Here is a 17,277-nt window from a genome sequence, read left to right as displayed (position 1 = left end):
AGGAAAACCATAATTTGGCTTGGACATGGATTACTTTATAGATTAAAGATATTTACCATGTGTTTATCACAAAAGAACATCAATGCACCTGAGCTGACCCTTAAAAACAGTGTATGAAAAATAGATGATCTTTCAACGTAATTCTTGGTAAAACAGGATCCTCACTGATGCCAAAATACTCAGTGCTGTTATGGTTTCAATAGTATGAATTAAAAATATATATTTTGTTGCCTAGACGTTGTTGCTCCTGTCTAACCTAAGAGTGATTACTCTGACTTTTATATTTTTTATGACTGTTAAGAAGCATCACTAGTAAGCTTGCTAAGTGAGAGGAGGTTTTTTAAAGTACTGTTGCTATGCCCTTAGTTTCTCATGCAGTGTGTTTTTGTTCTGTCCACATCAACAGCTATACTGGTCCACGTGTCAGGTGTCGTGCTGTCAAACCTATGCCTGCTTTTCCACCATGCAAGTGGAAGTGTTCAGAGAAAGGAGGAGGTATAGTTAAAAGATGTCTTCCAGTTTTATTCAATACAGACTTAATTGACTGTTAATCTAGATTGCTCTATCTGATAGAAGATGGGATCACTTCTTACAACAACTTCTGCTAATATTCACTACATTTCCAAAATAACGTAGACAAATTGCTACAATAGCAGCATATATGTGATTTCTGTGGTTGGAAAGGACCCATTTGTACCTCCAAATATATATATTCTAGATAAAAAATTCTTTTTTGCCTTCAGTAATTTTTACCACAGAGGCTTCAGTGGATGTGTAAGTTCTTGGCTTTTTATCTTAAAATACCTTCACTGTAGTCCGATGTTGAATGTGCTGCTGTCTACATATATAATTACAAAACACCACAAAACTGTATATTGCCATTGAAGCATCTTTAGTATTTGTCCAACAGAACAGTGGGAATTTAAAACACTGGTATCTGATTCTGCAGTTTTAGTATTACCATAGACTACCCCATTTTTTGTAGGAAAAATAAAAGGGTGAAATTTCCAAATCACTGTTAGCAAGGTCTTACTTAAATGTTGGTGTTAATTGACTTGGCTGGTGTTTATGAGACTAAAGTAGGCTCAGAAATGAGTGCTGCAATCTATCTTAGAAAAAACTCTAAGATATCCCTTTTAAACAATATTTAAACTCTATTTGATCCCAGGTGTATGGAGTGGCCAGTATGTTTTACATATCTTATGAATTTTGGACAATATTATTATGGATGTCATATTTTTAATGTGGAACAGACCATTTGCTGACTGAGTCTATAGCACATACTTGTCAGAGTGATGAAGAGCCATTAACTTTAATGGCTGTACCAGATAAAGTGGAAAGTTCTCAAACAGGAAGAAGGAATAGAAATTAAGAGAACGTCAGTCCCAGAGGGACTCACAGAGGGGAAACGGAGTGATTTATGAAGCCTTTCAAAGGTTTTGAATGGGAAAGATATATGAATTTTTTTGAAGCAGAAGAAAAAAAAGATGTGATTTAGCTATCAGATCCTACAATGTCATAAAAAGGAACTTTGATTTTGAGGAGAAGCAGCGAGATGCAAGAAGATTGTAGATATGCTAAAGGATGTCTGACATACTGCCACATAATGCTATGGAAACCAAGTCTTGAAAAATATCATTAAAGTTTATTATTCTGTGCATGACTATATATATTTCTTTTGCAAGCTAAGTGCAGAGTCCCTTGTTTTAGATTTCAATCCAAAATCTGCATGGCTATGAACCCTGCTTTGCGCAGACACTCAGAGTCTTATACACAGCCAGCTGCAGGCATCAACATGTTAAGCATGCTAACCAAGACTTTCTCTAGTCAGTGGGGCAAACTAGGCACTCTGTAGTAGAAAACCACACCACAGATGGGCTGAGTTGCTCTCCAGAGATCACCTGTCTCTCTGCACTGACTACGGAAGTAGCTTACTGTGACCATGATCCTGTAGCTGCTGGGTATGATTTGCCAAGGCCTTTGTCTTGTAAAAGGCAAAATATCTGGAGCTATAGAAAAAGAATCATGCAGGTCGCTGGGAACTTGAAACTATGACTATACAAGTAAACTAAACAGTGCAGGGATTGTTCCCAGATACTGGGACTCTCCCATCTCTATCACTATGTTACTGGAACAGCGGTGGCCTTCCCAAGCTCCCAGTATGCCATGTATAAAAAAATGCCCTGGTTTTGAGGGCAAAACTAGTTTTGATTAATTTATTTCCTCCTCACCCTTTGTTCTTTTATGATGATCCTAATTTCTAATAGTTGGATTAGGCCATTTTCTTAGCTCCATCACATTAAATAAACTCGTCACCATCACTGAAGATAGACTGATTTTCTTAATCGATTTCTTCTTTTTCTGCCCCCTCCACCTCTTTATTGTGTTACATTTGCTTTTTTCACTGACCACTAATCTCTTCTAACTGCAAACAATCTGTCACTGTAGGAATTGTAGTACAATGTGATTTAGTGTTGCTTTTAGCTCTGCAGACCAGAGTTTAAATTCCTTGTATTACTTTCATAGGTCAGATCATGCTGAGTGTCTTTAATCAGATTGCATGCTGCTATCATTTTGCTGTGTCTAAATATTAATTAGGCCTTCAGAGGAGTAAGCAGTTTTAATACATTTAGATAAGTTCTAATAGGTTGTTAAGAAAAGGGATCTTTTATGGACCAGATATCTGAAATTGTATGAGCTGTTTTCCAGTGCACAAGCATATGCAGTTAAAGAGGTTTTATTGAGTGCTATTTGGTAAAGGTTTGTGCCTCTGTGAGAAAGGGCAGAAAAACCAGAGAAACTGAGGAAGGGTGGTAAGAAAGTGATGGCCACAGCCACAGAAGTACCAACAGTCAGGCAATGTTAAAATTTTATTTGTTTATTCTTTAAAAAAAACAATGTTTGGTCAGAGTGGTAGCTATAAAGAGGGTTGGATTTGTGAGCAAAGCCTGTCTCTCCTGCTGCTTGATTCCTTTTGCATTCAAAGAGACGGGATTTTTGCCTTCTTTATAAATAATCAGAACTGAATGAAGTAATATTGGTTCCCACTTCTTTTTCCTCAGACTATAAACTGTACATTCGCACTTCTAGTTAGCAAATGGTTAAAATAAGGACCATGTTAGTCTCATAGTTACTGTCCAGATTCTGAAACTTTCCATTTCCCTTCCTCCTCAATCTGTCAAGAACTGATGATTCTGGGCTTTCCTAAGGGCACAGACCACATCCTCCTGTGGCTAGTACTGCAAGGTGTGCTGCATTCATGGTGACTAGGGTAGCTCTTTGCAGCAGATGCTGGTGGGGATGGGTAAGGCAAGGAAATACCCATTTTTATGATGCTTTCAAAGTTAGAAGAGAGCATTGTCAGATGAGTGCAAACTGGTGCTAGTATGCTCACCAGATTTCTCTTACTGCTCCCTTCAGTGCTAAGGCTTAAAGGCTTCCTAATATGCTTGTTCATCTTCACAAGAGAAAACACTGGAAAACTACTTGCTCTCTTCAGTTTTAATTCATTGCTGCTTGCAAGTAAGAGGCCTATAAAGGTCTAGTTCAACATAAAATTCCAAATAATAATGACGAAGTGTCAGAATGGCAATCTACAGATTATGTGGGCATCAGAAATTATATTTGGATAGTATGTTGTCATGCTACAAAGTCATTGTGATGTACTTGAAACTATCAGACATTAAAATATTGGCTTCTTGATAACATTTTCTTGCAAACTTCATCTCTGTTGCTGTGACCTTTAACAAGGATCTTCCTTCTGTAGATTAACTTAAAGAAAGGGACAAGGTGCACAGCAGAACTAATGGAGCCAGGTTTCCTATTTCCTATGATAGATGTTCCATGCCTTACAGCTCCTCACTAACCACAGATGTCCCCTGTGAGTCCTTATGATTTCCCTGGTGCCCTAGTTCTCCTGTAGGCAGAATGCAGATGGTGTCATGGATGGCTCTGAGGTCTGCTGGATGTTCACTGACCAAAAACCGCATGGTTGTTGAGCTCTTAGTGAACTCTTCCCATGCTGGAGTAACTGCTGTGGTCTCCCTGCCACAACCCATATGCAGATTTGATTGACATTAGGAAGAGCTTTTATGTTTAAGACCCCTGACCTTCTGTCAGATGTGGTTAAAATTGGCCAAGAGACTCAGAATTTGTTCTAGAGGTGCATCTAACAGACATAATAACAGACAATGTGATTGAGTAAGTCCCATTTCCTTGAGAAAGCAGGCAAAAATGTAACTGCCATCAGATGTTTGTGGGAGCAGTAAGACGGCCTCCATTTTACATACTAGCACGTCAGTCAGTGTGAGGCTGGACATGGCAGCGTGTGACTTTGAGGAATACAGGGCTGGGACACAGCTGGCCATCACTGCCCTGGTCTGCCTCACAGGACCCTGGGCCTTTGGCTTTATCCCCCTGTACACTCTACCCTGGCTGGAGCTACACCTCATCTATGCTCAGCCCTAGCCACCATGACTGCTATTGAGCCACAGAACTCCATGAGGCCTGTCCCTCAGCTGTTTAAGACCTGGCCACTGTGACTGCTTTCAAGCCAAGTCGCTTCATGGGGCCTGTCCTGTGGCTTACACAGGATCTGCCCCTATGGCTCCCTTGGCCATGGCCACGTATCAGGCAGGTCCTAGCTCTGCTGGCTTCTCTAACACTCCTTGTCCACCCTCAAACTCTTCCCCAGGGATCAGGAGATGTCATTAGTCAGATGTGGATAATCTTTCCTATGTACCCAAGAAGTACTAACTTCTCAGCAGTAATAATATCCTAACTCTCAGGGATGGTTCCAGACTGGGTCACCTAGTCATCTCTATGGAGCACATCAACCCTCTACTCTATGGTGGGATAGGGTCATGGTTTTCAAAGGAATTTCATGAAAGGAATTACCAATAGTAGGTCATTATTTGGCTACTTTACTGTAGTGCTCTTTGTGGTCTGAAGAGATAAGAAAATAAGCATAAGATATAAACAGTGCATATTGTATAAGAAAACAAAAAAGTAGTATTGTTTGCAAAAGAAATTTACAAAACTTGCTGCTTTATTCACATAGTTAATTTAATCAGTTAACAAATGGGTTCTTCAAGTTTGCTATTACAGCTCTTTTACTTGTAGTAAATTGCTCTGAGTCTTACTTACCAGGTAAATTGTTCCATTTAGAATGTGCATAATTTTATTACCACTGTGATTTTTGCACAAGTCTTCTCTAGCATGATTTGTTTCTAATGAGCTAGTAGGGGTTTTTTGTAATCATGGTTGAAGAACTATAAAAATGTAACCATCCATCCTTCCTGTCAAGAGGAAGTTGCCAGCTAAATGGGATTGTATCTTCTACACAAGTAAAGAGGCACCACTTCCCTGAAAATAAGACTTGCTTCAGTTTCAAGCAATGTACGCTCTTAAGTCAGGCCTGATAGTTATTTCAAATGAATGCAGCTGATTTAGGAAGATACATATGCTGGGTGCCCCAAATAACTTTGGTTTGTGAAGTTGCTTTATTTCCACGATGTGGCATTGCCAAGTGTGTTGCAAGGCTACCAGTATTTGGTGAAGTTTCTAAACTATGCGGTTACATGACTATTTAAGAATCATCATCATTTTCCAAACCTGGCTTATGGATTGTGAATACTTGAATTTGGTTTTCTGCAGGACAGGAAACCTCTCCCATATTGTAAGGTCTACATGCCCCATGGAAACATCTACAAGTCTAGTCAGCCTTGTCTGCATAGTATATGCAGCTGCCTATGCAAAATTCAATGCTGCCACTTATTCATAATTATTGGTTTATCTTTAAATGATGTTTTTGTTAAGTCAGAGTGGGTGGTGTGGAATTTTACATCTTTTAGGGAAGCTGTAATATGTGTGGTAATTTTGATGTTACAATCCACCCTTTTTTTCTTTCCCCTGCTTTATCTCTATGTCTGGTGAGAAGATACATTTTCTTCCTACTGCTTGCTGCTGTCACTGCCATTGAGGACCAAACCAAGCAGAAGTAGTATCATAGAATCATAGAATGGTAGGGGTTAGAAGGGATCTTTAGAGATCATCTAGTCCAACCCCCCTGCAGAAGCAGGTTCACCTAGATCAGGTCACACAGGAACATGTCCAGGCAGGTCTTGAAGATCTCCAAGGAAGGAGACTCCACAACCCCTCTGGGCAGCCTGTGCCAGGGCTCCCTCACCCTCAGAGTAAAATAGTTTTTTCTTATATTCAAGTGGAACTTTTTGTGTTCCAGCTTCATCCCATTACCCCCTGTCCTGTTGCTAGCTACTATAGAAAAAAGGGATGTCCCAACCTCCTGACACCCACCCTTTAGATATTTATAAATGTTAATAAGATCCTCCCTCAGTCTCCTAAACAGCCCCAGTTCCCACAGCCTTTCCTCATATGAAAGATGTTCCAGTCCCCTGATCAACTTGGTGGCCCTGCACTGGACTCCCTCCAGCACTTCCCTGTCCCTCTTGAGCTGGGGAGCCCAGAACTGGACACAGGACTCCAGATGAGGCCTCACCAGGGCAGAGGGCAGAGTAGAGGGGTAGCAGAACATCCCTCGACCTGCTGGCCACGCTCTTCTTGATGCATCCCAGGACGCCATTGGCCTTCTTGGCCACGAGGGCACATTGCTGGCTCATATTTAGTTTATTATCAATCAGGACTCCCAGGTCTCTGTCTGCAGAGCTGCTCTTCAGTTCAACCCCCAGCCTGTACTGGTGCATGGGGTTGTTCCTTCCCAGATGCAGGACTCTGCACTTGTCCTTGTTGAACCTCATGAGGTTCCTCTCTGCCCAACTCTCAAGCCAGTCAAGATCCCACTGAATGGTAGCACAACATACCCACGGTATACCCCCATTCTTGTGGCAGGAGCCAGAAGTCAGTCTCACAAAACCTTTTTAAGAAAGGAAAATTGCAAAGTGATCAACTTCTAATTTCCTATCATGTTTGGTCAACACAGAAGAACTGAGAGCGAGCTCAGAGAAATTGTGTGCTTGAACACCTGTCGATGCCAATCAGTAACAGCTTGTATCACATCTCCAGTTCTTTCACAGAAAACCATCACTGGCTATGAACTGCTGGGATGGGCAGAAATGGAGTTTTAGAAATGGGAACTGGATTGTATTTTTAGCTGTTAAGTCTGTTTGTTCAAAGTCCGGAAAATTTAAAAACAGATATAAACTCACTGTGATTCATAGTGTGTGGCCAGCATTGGTTCCTCGTGTTCTGACAAGGAGTTGCAGTGTTTAATATTAGACCAATTTTTATAAGAGAAGCATAAAGCAGCTGGACGATGGTGCTGTTGTGTAGTTGCCACTGAATACTGAAACTCTTATTTGAGTGTTTTTGTGGATCGAAGGAGTGGTGTGAGCTCTTGTACTTTTTTTGCATTTGTTTTTTGCTTGCTTATGTGACGAACTTGCACTATTTTCCTTTTTCTTTTAGAATGACCCATTTTCTTTTGTTATTTTTTTTTTATATCTCCTTCCAGAGAGCAGCTGGCCTCACTTTTGTGGTTCTGTCATCCCAGTGTTGCATTAGCAGCTGAAAAGAAGTGTGAATTTCAAAACCTCATGGCTGCAAGCAGGCTTAAACAAACAAAACAAAATCCCTGTGCTGTGCTCACCGACTTAGTGTACAGTAACTGACCAGGTAAAAAACAGATGTGATTCCAGGGCCTAGATGAAATACAGATGAAGGTAGTGCTCCTATCCATAATGGTGGAAATACTCCCTAATGTTGAAAATTATCTTCTCACTATTGATAATGCTGTGTTAGAGACCACTCCTTATCAAGTGCTCACTTTTATGTTGCCTTGGGTAGGAGAATTTAGGATCCAAACAGTTTCCTTTTAGAGACTTTTCATGAAGCATGCATCTGATGGTGGGGTTCTGAGATGCAGAACTCACCTGAGGCTGCCAAGGACCTCTTGCACAAGGCAGTTTTTCTATAAGGGCTTGAGAGTCTGCACTTGTACACTAGCCATACAACTTCTTCACGTGGTTATTTTTATCTGTGTTCCAGAATAGCTGCAGGCCAATTCCCCTGGGTGCTTGATAAGCCCACAGAAACACAATAACTATTCCAAACGAGATTTATGTATTAGACCTCAATGCTCATGTTAATTAACACATATGACTGCATGGATTCATATGAACTAACTTTGGGCACAAAAGTAAGGTGTCTGAATTGGAGATCCTCTATGGTCAGCAGAGAGAGAGACAGTTGATAAATGTGCTGAAGTTGCCTTCTTGCAACCTCTCAGTGAGCAAGAAATGACTAGGCATCCATGCTTGGGAGGCTCAGTTACACGTTTGGACTCAAATGGAGTTAAAGTTTCCATCTGTGAAAGATGCAGTAAAAAAGAAGGGAGAAATGTCACCGTGTCACCTTGGATGAAAGGCTATTTCACTTGCATTGAGCAGGCTGTATATGCACAGTCATGCTAATGGCAACCAGGAATTTCACTGGAAAACTAGGTGAGAAACAGCATAGGTAGGACAAACGAGCACATGATTGTATGAGAGGCCTCCTAGAATCATGGTCAGATGAAGGCAAAGGAAAAGATGATAAGCCAGAGAAAGGTGTGGTCTGGATTGTTCAGCCAACATCACATTTGAGCTAAAGGTTGTGGATTTGTTGACACTATATCCTGTGTTTGTTTGGTAATAACTAGAAAATATGTGGAGAGTAGCAGAATAATGGAGAGGAAGAGACAGCAAAAGAGAAAGATCAACGCGGAAGGCTGGTTTGGAACAGTATAGAAAGATAAAATGCAGGTCTCAGTTCTGAAGCCAGGGGAGTGAGAACATGAGGTTAGGAAGGCTCTCATTGCTGCTTGTGCTGGCACTGCTGGGGCAGTTGGGGAGGCTAAAGCTTGTTGTGCAGGCACTGCACCTCATCCCACTTGTGATGTTGCTAGAGCAGACAAGCAGCTCTAAAGCACTGGAACAGGCTGCCCAGATGGGTTGTTGAATCTCCTTCTCTGGAGACATTCAAAACCTACCTGGACAAGTTCCTCTGTGACCTACTCTAGGTGGTCCTGCGCTGGCAAGGGAGTTGGACTAGATGATCTTTCGAGATCCCTTCCAATCCTTAAGATTCTGTGATTCTGTGGGGCCAACAAGACCGTGACACATTTTTGCTTCTGCTGCAAATATGGGAAAATACATATCCTGTCTGTTTGCAGTTAACAAGCATCCAAAATGTTTGCAAAACTCTGGCTTGTATTAACTCAAAGTAGCACTTTCAATAATTGCCAAAATTGTAGGTAGACCATATGTTTTGGTTATGGTTTTGGCACAATTTGTTCTACTCAAGTCTGAAAGGATGCTATTTTTAATAAACTCTTGAGAACAAATGAGTACTATGTTAAGATAAGAACGAAGGAACTGATTCATAGTTTTGGAAGTTATCTTCTGCTGCTCAGGACTGTTCTTGATTTCTTGTCTTCTTCATTTGGGCTTCTCTGTTTTAAATATTGAAGTCCACTCTGGCTGAGTGATTTATGAGTTCCAATGGCTTTAGATAGGGGATCATCAGTGGCTGAACTTGCTGAAATCTCAGACTCTTTAGGGCATTCACTGGGCCAGCATTTATGAATAATGTAGGCTATCTCCATTTTTTAAAACATTCCTTAATTTGAAACTCTGAATAATGTTCTGTGAGTCTCATTCCTGAGTAGTCATTATTTAGGTGAATTGGGACTACAATGGTGTTCTCTTGAACATTCAAATTACATTCAGATGAAGTCGTTCTCATATCTGACTTAACATTTTACCCTAGCCTCCTAAATCCAGACTGCAAGTTGTTGTCAAGGTGACATGAGTAGCTTCTATATCATGTATTTACTCTTGAGATTAATTTCTGTGTGTGCATGCAAGGCAATGCTTGCCTCTAGAATGACAGGTTATGTTAAATATTCTAATAAATTTTTCCCTGTGCAGAGATGAGCACAAACCCTCTATAGCACTTATGTGCTACTTAGATGCTCAAAATCAGATTTCTTTGCAGCTTAAGGGATGTGCAGGATTTATAAAGAGTGGTGAACATAGTTCCTAGGTCCTTGAGGTTAATTTATGAATCAATAAATTTGCAAAGAAAAATAGTCTGGTGTCAGCAGCAGCTGGTAGAGACCATCCACCTTCAGGCAGTAAGTTCACTAATGAACATAGGCAGAGTTCTCTTAGTTTGTGATTTCTTTTAATTCACACTCTAGTTGTTCCTTAAAACTCTGCCTTCCTTGCAGGAAGGCAACTGTGTTTTAACATCAATTCTAATCTGTCTGGCCATTACAATAAATAACAACCTGAACCACTTGGTGATCGGCAGCTGGGAGAATAAAAGCCCAGAAACAGAGAACTCTGTGGTGCCAACAGTTCATGAAGGTGCATGGCAGACTCCTTGGCTCTAAGTATCATAAAGTGCATGTTCCTCTGTGAATGGCCTTGGCAAGACATTGTTGCGAAGCCCATGCACTGCAGACTTTTTTCTCTTCATGTACAATAAAAAGAAAAGATAAAATTGCTGAAAGATAAAACATTTTGCTCTGTGACTTGCTAATTTCGGATTTCAGACATCTCTAAGTTAGGAAATGAGTCATATGGCTATTATTTACTCATCTGCTCTGCAGTTTCTGCTGTTTTCATCATTTCATTTGTAGCTGGGAGTGATACCGTCTTCATAATAAAGGTTTGAAAGATGAGCAACTTAATTGCAGTCTTTACTCCTTTGATTACAAAACAGCAACATGTACAAGGCTGGCAGCCATATTAATGCCTAGGTTGATGTGCTTTCCTGCAGCGTTTAGAGTGATCCCCCAAGTATGTAGTCTGTAAGGAGAGTTAGAAGAGATGCAGTTAGTAATAGAGGGATATCCAACTACAAAGCAATAGCCCAAGGCCTTCTGATACCCCTGCGCGTGGAGGCACCCTGAGTACTAAAAGCTTCTCTGCTCATGAGGCTCAGAGGTGTCAGAGCCATTCCACAGAAAGATTCCAAAACTGCCATCCTAGCTCCCAAGAATTAGACAGCCCTGCTGTAATACATAATATTCTAGATATGTCTCTTTCTAAACAAAAGTGGAGGGAAAAAATCTTTTTTTTCTAGTCCTTTCATAGTCTCTAATTTCGACAAGCAGTCTGTCTCACTGCATGATGTTCCTTGCTGCCTAGTCCCCCTCGTAAAAATGGAAAGAGAATTTCACAGTGACAACCATCTATGAAATATTTTGTAAGCCTGAGTACATTTATGGCAGCCATCCTTGAAGTGTCTGAATATCTCACAAGACCATTGCCACAACTGCTTACCCTTGCCCAGAAGTAGGTTTAGAAAGTGGGGTATATTTTGGGGCTATCTGAAGTTTGAAACTACTTGCACTAATGCCTGACTTCTTTGTATCTTCTTCCTTCAGCAGTTTAATAGCTCTGTGTTTTGTTTGCTTTTGTTATGAAAGCAGCATGGTAGAAGTACAGGCTTTTCTACAGATTTCCCATTCATGTACAAATGCTAGTGCTGTAATTGTTCCTTTGATAACAAGTGCTCTTAATGCCTTGTTTGCCATCTCTGCCACATATCACTAACCATACTAGATGTCACTTGACATTGGACTACTGCTCTTTCTATATGTGGGGTTTTTTCAGTAGCCATTAGACCTTCTCACTGCAGATCCCTGTATGATTTTTTACTTTTTCTTTGCTTGCAGCAGCAGCTAATGGTCCCAGTGAAATACAGGAGCTGTGCTTTGAATCCAACATGCCAATCCATAAAAATAAATTGTCCCTGCCCTAGTTAAACAGCTTACAGTGTAAACAGTAAAAAAGGGCAGCTGATGGGAGAAAGGCCATTTCTGTACTGCTACTATCATTTGGTGTCCCTTTCAGAACTGTTGCCAGGATCAAGATGCACTAGAGTGTAAGTGCTAGTTCCAGACACGCTGAGAAAAAGGGGAGAAAAATAAATTAATCAGTTAAACAAAGAGTTTCTCTTTATTGCAAGAGGTACACAAAATGTGACCCAAGTATCACACCCTCATTAAATCCTAGCCACTTACCAACTTCATTAGTTCAAGGATTGTGGTGCTTTTAATCTTTGTGAACTGGGTCACTGCAGGATTCAGGCTAATGTTTGAGTCAATGTAGGGTTTCAGTTTCCTTCCCCTACCACCGTGTGTTTTGTAGTCTGTCTGTTCTCACTCAAATGTAGTAAATATGAAGGAAGTCAGATTTCAAAGCTTGGCTTTTTTTGTTCTTTAATAGCCATGTCAGGTTCTTTCCTTGGTTTGTTGCTAGGTTGTTTAAATGACTTATAGGAAGTAATCAGGGATCAAAACCCTGACCCACGGTACTCAGCACTGTACCGTCTTTTGCTTCCGCAGCTCCCAGAGATAAAAGCTTGAAAATGTTTCAGGTGAAAGTGAATTTTCTTGGCTGGAGTTGCAAACTACTTCCCTGAGTGATGTTTTATAGCAGCCTGGTACCTACCTCATCTGCAAGGAGGACATCAGTGAAGTTCAGGCAGCTTCCAATGCCCTTCTCATGCTTTCCCTCTGAAAATCCAAATGCTTCTGCAAACTGACACAACGAACAGACACATAATCCTCGAGGTTATGAGTCCAAAGACTGGCAAGACACCTCCCTGGCCAGTCAAACTATAGTTAACGTAGACAGACGGTTCTTCAGACTCTTTTTTAATAGACAAGCCTGGGCTCTCAAACTCCTCTTCAAACTGCCGGTGCCAGCTGTGACACGAAGACGTGCACCCAGAGGTGGTAGCAGTTTTTCCTTCAGATGGAAGATTCTCCCCCTTTTTTGCCTCCAGCTTATAGTTACCTCAGAGGAGGACACGTTAATGTGTGTACAGGGGCTGAGGGGATGCTGACTCCTTTCAGAAAGCATGCAGGAGTTATTCCAATAGTGATCTCCTGTGGTTGGAAGTAATTATGTTGCTGCTACTAGAGAAGCTGTAGGGAAGATGGATGTACACACATAGGTACCTTATCCAGTTTTGTGGGGTGGCTTTTAATTTCTAATTCAAATATCTGATAAATCTAAATGTGCAACAGCCTCAGAGAGAACTTGCATGGGGAAAAACAAGATCTGTACTTAAGGAAACCTCTTTGCAATGGAAAAAAGACTGGTAAGGCAGTCTGATGGTGAGAATTAATATGATACCTCTCTCAAATTGCATTTATTCCCTGTCTTCCTCTAGGAAGATGGAGGAATAAGCAGGTAACAGTATTGCCTAATACCCACCTATCCTACTGGAATAACTGGGCTCATATTGCAGCTCCTGCTACTGCAGCTGCAGCTGGTTTGTTAACCCATCTGATAGGAAAGAAGAGGAAGTGACTGTGGGAAGGAAAACTGGAATTTTCTGGAAGTGTTGCAAGAAGATTGGCAGGAGTCCAGCCTGGAATCAAACCTGGGAAGAGGTTTAGAAGCTGTGGAAACACATACAGAAGCACAACAGGGAAGACAAAGGTGGGTTGTGATAAGGAGATCTCCAAAGAAAAATCCCAGAAGTGATAGAAAATAACTAAGTTCAAGTAAAGTGACTTTATTTGGGACTTATCCCAAGTTGATGATGAGGTTTTACTAACAAGAGTGTTATTTTTCTGTTGAAATGTGTATTTATAGCCATTGAAAACTATTGTGCATACAGAGCTACTAAAAAACGTATGCCAGTATACCCCATGTGTAGCTGGACTAAACTGTACCAGTATAATTGCTACTGTGCCAGAAAGCCATTATGCTGCTCTGTGTTAGCATAATTAAACTAGCAGAACTCATAAGCATGGATGAATCCGTGAAGTCCTTGGAATCTTGTTTGGAGTCAGATGGAGCTGCTGGTCTCATTTTTATTACATTGTTTTTTACTTTCTTTCCTTGATTGTTTTTTTGCACAGAAATATTTCCTTATTGCCATATAATCCCTCTCAGAGTCCTGCATGCACTTAAGTGAGAATGATGGTTATTTTCTGAATGGTTTCTTTTTCAGTGTGTGGGGATGCTGAAGCTTTGAAGAGAAATCCTGGATCACTTTTTGAATGAGGTACAGAAAGTGAACTGTGGGAATAAGTGGACTTGGCTGGACTGTAACTTTCCTAGATCTGGGAGTTTTGAGTGTCTGAGGGATGCGAGAGTCCCATGTTAAGAATATCCCAGAAACTTGAAGTTCCTGAAGGAAATGCTAATCATCGTCACATGCATTCTAAACCCTACCAGCTCCTGAGATTTCAAGCATTTATGCTTGTATCCCTTACTTCAAAGGAAGTATGCCTGAAGAAAGTAGTTAGATGGTTCACAATAAAGTCCATAAATATTATAAGACAATTAAAAATATTCTAAACCAATTAATAACATTAACACTAATAACCTATCCAAAATACTATAACTTCAGCAAAATGTAGGGAGGAAGATTCTGCCCTCCCTCATCCTTTGAGAAAGGCAGGAGCACCATTCTAAATGTCAGGGAAAAGAATAGCAAAGGATTGTCATGCTTCAGCCCTTGGGAAAGATAAGCTAGATCCAGAAGGTATGAGAGGCATTTCTACACACGTCAGTGCAGAGGGGACATTTCTCTAAAGCACTTGAAGTATTTTATCTGTTTAGGAGGAGTTATAGCAACAGTAATCAATGAAATATTGGCTAAGAAAGTTGTGAAGTGATCAGGAGGATTTTTAGATGGAGGGAAAAAAAATCTTTGGAGACTTGTATATAAATGTGTAATTGTCTTTCTTTGAAGACAATGAGAAATGTCTTTGTTCTGAGGCCCAAATGCTGCTAAAAGCAAATGGGCCTTCTCTTTGCTCAGACTAAAAGGATCCTGCTTCTCTAAACAAGAATATTTGGATTCTGCCTGGGAGATGCACTCTGGCTTTGCATGCTCCATGTGTCTGCTGAGCGCACAGCTGGATACCTGCGAAGTGCTGGGTGACCACAGACTCATTTCCATGTATACTACAGCATTCCTTCAGGAGGAGAGGCTCTTCATAATGGATGCATAAGCATGCAAGCTTTATTACCTGCCCCTGCCAACTCACCAGGAAAGTATGTCATTCCTGCACCTACGGATACATAGCCAGGGATGTTTAATTATCATGTGGCTGTGCTGCCAGAAACACTGGCTTGCTCTGTCCTTGGGCTTTTCACTGAGATACACAAAACAGGACCCTCTTGCTCCACTGAATCACTACTGGTAATATTGCAGCTGCTGGAGAAAGGGAAGGGCAGACTAGGAAAAAGTTAGCCTCTTTGCTTCTGAAGAAAGTTGAGGAGGCACTGATTTTAGTGCCAATCTGTGACTTCTGTGACTTATGAAGCCCATGCTTGAAATGTGTATGACACTTGAAATACCATAATTTTGACACCACCACCTTTCCTTTTAAAGGACTTTCAGTGAACAGCATCCATTATAGTATTTTAAATTATAGGATTTAGACATAGAAGTTTTTTCTCTGCCTCTTCCCATGCTTGCAAACTAACGCTCTGAGACAGACCTGCAGTGTTACCATTTAAGTGCTGTGCAGAAGTCTGATTACAGAAATGCTATTATGAGCTTGAGAGGCAAAAAAAATACAGCAGAAGAAAGTTGAGGGATTAAGAAAGAAGAAAGAGCACAAGCCCCAGCCAAACCAAAGCCACAGGAAATGGAGTCTGAATGTAGGAGCAGGATCTAGACAGAAAGAGATTTGGCAGGAGAGAAATTGTTGCAAGGACTTCAAGGAGAAGTATGAGGCCCAGTCCTATAAAACTTGTGATAAATCTGTATCCCTTCAAATGAACTCATTTGCCTGATGCTATTCTGGTTTGTAGGTCTACGATGTTAGAAAAATACCATCTTGAAAAAAACGCTGCCAGCACTGAAAAGGCAACAACAGGTAGGAACAATGTAAAGTGTAGGGAGGAGGGATTGCTTGCTTTAATCTCTTTTTGACTGAGCAGAAAGGCTCATATTCACAGAGACAGGTAGCAACTGTTCTTTTCCAAATGGGTAGGGTGTTTGTTGGGAAAACAGTGTCTCTGCTTTTGACAAAATGGAGTATGTTTCACATATGCTTATTTGCCAGTTCTGTTTCCATCAGGATAGTCCTTGTAATGCTGGATTCCTTCCCAGCCTCCTGTAGATTTTGGAAAGCCTCCCGTTCAGCTGCCATGTAGAAGGCTTTGAACTTAAAATGAGAACAGCCAAAATGCACCCAGTGCTGGGGGGGACCCTCACAACTCTCTCCTCATTTCTTTCTTCCCTGTCAGGACCACCAGGAAACTGGCAGGCACCATCCTGGGACTAGCAGTGCTGGCAGCAAGGAAAAGTGGGATTTGCAGCACAAGGTGAAAACTTTTGAGGATGGAGTCTTGGCCATTTAATTGGAAACCAGTGCCTGTTTAGTTTTTAGGATGAAATTAAATCTCTTTGTGGAAAGAAAGGCTCTTGCCCACAGAAGGGATTTAGCTGTGCAAGGTCTGATGAATAGACACCTGTCCCAGAGCCATAAAAGTGTGGGAAAGTCTGAGAGAGATGCTCCATTACTGTGGAAAACCAGGTAACATTAGGATTTCTTTGTAAAAATCGACAAACTGCTTTCTCTTCAAGGATCAGGCACACTGATGAAGAAAATGCCATCTGTGCACCAGCTCCATCTGATTATAAATGTGTCTTAAGTCAGGAGAAATAGAACTGCAAACTACTTAGCTGATAAGCACGAGCAATTAATTTAGCTGTGGCATACAGTAGGTAAGTCTTTTATCAGTGTGAGCTGTGTACAGCTAAATCTGGCTCATAAAACAAACACAACTTTGGGCAGCTACTTGGCAAACACCTATCCTGCTCCACGTCATTTGGAAACATAGTCGTGGCACTGACATATGACGTATTTATTTGTTGATACATCCGATGTTTGCATATGAGGTCTGAACCAGAAAGACAGAGAGACACCCTGGGATATGGTTAATATTGCCCTTGATACCCCTGATGCACTCAGCCCTGTGTTTACCTATCATAGCACATCTGAGATCCCCTTCTCACTGGCCTGAGAAGCTGCAGAAAGTTGCTGGTGTGAGAGAGCACGGCAACCCACTTTCTTCACTTCCTTCCTTTTGTTCTTGCATAAAGCTGTGGTCACTAGCATGTTAGAAAAAATAATGCACACATCTTCTGGCCTTCTTTTTAAAGGCTCTGTCAGGCTTCTTGATGCAACAGAACTAGGCTTCAGTTCTGCTGGAGAGATCCTCAGTCACATGGGCTTTGCAGAGCTGCAGAAGATGGAGTGCTGCACCTCAC

Source organism: Colius striatus, chromosome 2 (assembly GCF_028858725.1).
Source record: "Colius striatus isolate bColStr4 chromosome 2, bColStr4.1.hap1, whole genome shotgun sequence".
In the NCBI taxonomy this organism is placed as follows: Eukaryota; Metazoa; Chordata; class Aves; order Coliiformes; family Coliidae; genus Colius; species Colius striatus.
The sequence above is the reverse complement of the archived record's forward strand: the minus strand, read 5'-3'. Positions refer to the sequence as shown.